Source organism: Osmerus eperlanus, chromosome 2 (genome assembly GCF_963692335.1).
Source record: "Osmerus eperlanus chromosome 2, fOsmEpe2.1, whole genome shotgun sequence".
Lineage (NCBI taxonomy): Eukaryota > Metazoa > Chordata > Actinopteri > Osmeriformes > Osmeridae > Osmerus > Osmerus eperlanus.
The window spans coordinates 16,405,418-16,409,925 of record NC_085019.1 but is presented as its reverse complement, the minus strand read 5'-3'; the positions used below and the strand labels follow the sequence as shown (position 1 = coordinate 16,409,925).

The following is a 4,508-nucleotide window of genomic DNA, read 5'->3' as shown; positions in this document are numbered from 1 at the left end:
ATGGAGGTTGAAGGCTTCATTCATCAAGTTTCTGAAATAAAAGAATCAGCCTCAAAAAAAAGATACTTTACAGCTGTGCTTCAGGAAGCTACCAAACATACCAAAATGGTGGTCTTTAACCCACAACACAAATTGGTTTGTGTGTGCCCAAAAAGATGAGTAAGTACCTCCTGAAATGCCAAATTAATTTGAATTGAAAACAAAATGGCACCTTTCACAAACTAATTCTTGATGTTCTTTTTTAGAACCCCAGTCAAACTTGAAAACATTATCCTAAGTCCCTCAAGACAACATCAAGGCGAAGATGACGTTCTGGTAAACGAAAGGTCAAGGTTAACATGTGTGCGTAAGTTGGCCTTCTGTTTCGACAAGCAGCATCACGAGGATGTGCAGACCAGGTCGATAGAGGAGATCGTTGCCGATGCCAGGGAGCATCAGAAAGTGAGTACATTTACATGCTTGTTCTTGTTATAGACATTAAGTTGTCACTAGTGCATAGTGCCTTTTAGGGCTGCAACAACAAATCGATTAAAATCGATTATTAAAAGCGTTGGCAACAAATGTCATTATCGATTTGTTGTGTTGCGCAATTATTACACCACTCAATAAGTCGCGGAGATGTATGAGTATTAAAAAAAAAAAGTTTCGTTGAGCGCGGAGCAAAGCGGAGGTAGAGGAAAGACCATCGGAGAGACGTTGTTGAGTAACGTTGTTCTGAAACATGGCGGAGAAATCAGTACGACCTAAGTCATGTGGGAGCATTTCACACGAAATACGTCGAAGGTGTGCTAATTGACCAGGGTGAAGTTAGTTTAATATTCAACATTCATCTCACATTCGGAAGACGTTACTTTGCAGCGTCGCGCTAGGGACCGGGTGAAAACTACCCATACCATTTTGAGAAATGTAGACTTTTATAATATTTTTATGAATATAAAACCTCAGACAGACACCAAAGTATCTTAACAATGTCTGGTATACTTCCACAGCCTTTACTTTTTCAATTAAGTTTCAAATAAAATGAAAGAAAATCACTGATCTTTGAAAATAGCTTAATCCTCGCAAATCTTAAAGGTCACATGACACGAAAACTTCAATTTAGGAGGTTATTTAACATTAATATGAGTTCCCCTAGCCTGCCTTTGGTACCCCAGTGGCTAGAATTTTCAATAGGTGTAAACTAAGCCCTGGGTTCTTCTCCGCCTTGGAGAAAATGAAGGCTCAAACGCTCCGTTTGAAAATATGCTCCTTTTGACGTCACAAGGAGCCTCTGCACAAATTTTCGCTGGAAATGCGCCGACACAACCTCTCAAAGTTTTGCATGTCTGCGCCAAACATTTCAGCCACCACTGTTTCCTTAACTTGAGCCAATACAAAGTTGGCCTTGCTGACCATCTTAAATTAAATTCTGGATCAGTAGCCTACTCCTTGGTCCAGCTACAAACCTCAGACAAGTAAGTCAACAAACGCTATATCATTTTGTTGTTTGCGATATGGTTACCTAGCTTGCTACCCTTAGAATCTGGCTGTAACATTAGCTCTGCAGCCATCAGCTGAGGTACTGCCGCTACTGTAAAGATAGTCAGCATCAAGTATGTGTGTGAATACACAATCTGTAAGCAGTGTTGTACGCTTTGTTATGTGGATAACGTTCTGCTGTTGGTGTTATGGAGCGCGCTATATCCGCCTTTCCCTACATTGAAATGACTGAGTGTGCAGCTCTGCAAACCAGGGTTATCAGATGAGAATGGGCAAATTCGAGGCATCTTTCAGCAACGGGTCTACGAGCCATTGCAATACATCCACTCTAAACATGAGCGCATGGTGCCGCCTCTCCTCCTCATTTAGCATTTAAAGATGCAGACACAGAAACAGCGCGTTCTGAGAAAAGCTCATTGTGGGACTACTCGTGGTGGCTATAATTCTGCACCAAGGCTGAATTTTGGGAAAGAGACTTCAGATACAGTATTAGGGGACCATTAATTCCTATATAAAAGCATCCAAAAACAGCATGTCATGTGACCTTTAACTTTTTTCAAAATTGTGTCAAAAAATCATACATGTACACCAGATTATTTTAATAAATTCTGGGCTACTTCCACAACCTTTTAATTTTCAAAAATGTTTTAAACAAAACTCAAATAAATTGCTCATCTCTTAAAATAGCATTAAATCCTTGCTAATATTAATAACTTTTTCAAAATTGAGTGCCTGTTTGTGCACATTCTGAAGATGTTTTGCACTGTGAATTTGCACTGTCAGTTCTGCTTTTGAATAAAGGGTTGGAAATTAATGCTTTTTTGTTTTTATCCGATTAATCGATTAATCGAAAAAAGAATCGACAGATTAATCGATTACTAAAATAATCGTTAGTTGCAGCCCTAGTGCCTTTGTAACAGTCAATGACTTAAGATGATTTAACTCTTATTTCACTGCTTTATCTAAAGGTGAATATCGTAGTGAGGATCATGGACGAGAGAGGGAAGAGCAGCAATGCAACAAAGACGCACAAGGCACTGAAGAGAACAACGTATGCCGTCTCTGATAAAACTGGCTCAATTTTGCTAACAGTGTGGGGCAATGACACACCAAATATGTTCAAGTGGTATCAGTTCACCAACGTCACGGTGCGTTTTTTTGACACCAAATTAGTGCTTACCACCACCACTGACAGTGTTCACCCTTGCTGAGGATGCAGGACCAGCCTTACCCGCCATAGATGATGATGCTACTACAGTCATAGGCAACTGATTGTCAAAGAAAGTGGCTGTGACAATCAGCCACTTGTGTCCCAAGCGCCATCCACTTGCTAATGTAAACATGGCCACTTTGATGACAAAGTGTGATGAGTGCAATGCCTACTGCAAGAACGCAAGGCTACCAAATGTAATGATGGGGAAAATAGTTGTTGAAAGTGAAGACCAAAACCCCATTGAATTCACAATGGATGATTCCCTGATCCGCTCACTGGTCACCATCAACACCAGTGTAATCCAAAAACAAGAATACATTATCAACGAAATCATGCAACACGACATCGCTGAAATTAGAGCTCAAGGGAGACGAGCAATGGCCATTACTTTCCACGAGGAGAAAGGTCCCAATGTTCACCCAGAACATAAAATGCCATCCAGCTGTGAAGACGACCCAGCAGACCTTCTGGCACTCCATGAAGATGATGATGCCAGAAGTTCTCCTTTTGCCTCATCTCTGGAAATGATGGTCGACTCCTGTGAAAGCCTGACTACAACAACAGATGAGAAACTGTCTCGCACCTCAAAGAACAAACTTTCACGTAAAAAGTAATACCACTAACAATATTAAACTTTCAATGTATAGCTTACACTACACTTGGTTTTTCAATGCCATATTAACCTATGTTCAGGTTTTGGTTACATTTTGGCTAGAACCTCAAGGCTTTTTTTTCATATCCTTTACTTGATCACTGTTACCTTTTTGTTGAAGACCAAACTCGCACATAAGAAAAATCACCTAAGGTCTTTAACTGAAACTCAGGATAAATATTTTTAAATCATTGTTATTGTTCAAAGCCAATATTATTTATATTTTTATATATAGAAGTTTTTGATAACATATTGGCTAAAGCCTCATTTTGTAACTTTTGACAAGTTTATTGAGTGACAAGAGGGACAATTTTTTGCGCTACAATCTTGCTGTATACTTCCAACCTTTATGCAACTTTTTATATATATTTTTTACGTTAAAACATTGTAAAAACGTTATTGCTGTAAAATTGCACCAATGACAGCCATTGTTAAATAAAACGTTTCCTGATTAAAGTTACTTTCTGTGGTGATTGCAAAGGGGACATTTTCATTCCACCTTAGATTTAATGAATGGTCACATTTATAATCTTTGAAATAATTTGATCAGTCTTCAAAATATTATAATTATATATGCATATGGAAAACGTTTCAACAACAATGATATGGTATGCAATGCCATAGATTAATTATACATTACATGTTTATAATATTTTGCCATTTTGCGGAGGAACCCGCATCGCTGCTTGCAGCTATATTTAAGTTCCTCCGGTAGGAGGGAACCTAGTGTTATTGTTGGTATTCTTATTATTAGGTTCCTCCGGTAGGAGGGAACCTATTGTTATTGTTGGTATTCTTATTCTTATTATTATTTTTCTTCTCCTTGCGCCCCAATATCTCAAAGTCCCTGGTCATAAATTTTCTAATTTGGCACATTGATACTACATCCAAGTGGGTACCCCCACACCAAATATGGGCCACATCGGACCATAGGGGGCGCCACAGGCCACGCCCAAATGTCCGATCTTCAAAGTGATGGCATTTCCACCCCATTGCTCCAATTCTTCTGAAACTTGGTGTGCATGCCTCATTTTTCATGAGGAACAAAAAAGCCTCAAGGACCCATAAGGTCCGCCATGATGGATTTTCCTGTACTGTGATAATTTGGGAAAACCTTCAAAATTCCTCTTCTCTTGAACCAAAGGTGAAATTGACTTGAAATTT

At 39.1% G+C, this 4,508-nt stretch overlaps 1 long non-coding RNA gene across 1 annotated transcript; it reads left to right on the top strand.

Moving 5' to 3' along the window:
- On the top strand, window positions 1-3,655 carry LOC134038009 (uncharacterized). The gene is made up of 3 exons (XR_009932629.1): window positions 1-159; window positions 246-441; window positions 2,448-3,655. It is a non-coding gene; the product is annotated as an uncharacterized LOC134038009 (long non-coding RNA).
- The last annotated feature ends 853 nt before the right edge of the window (window positions 3,656-4,508 follow it).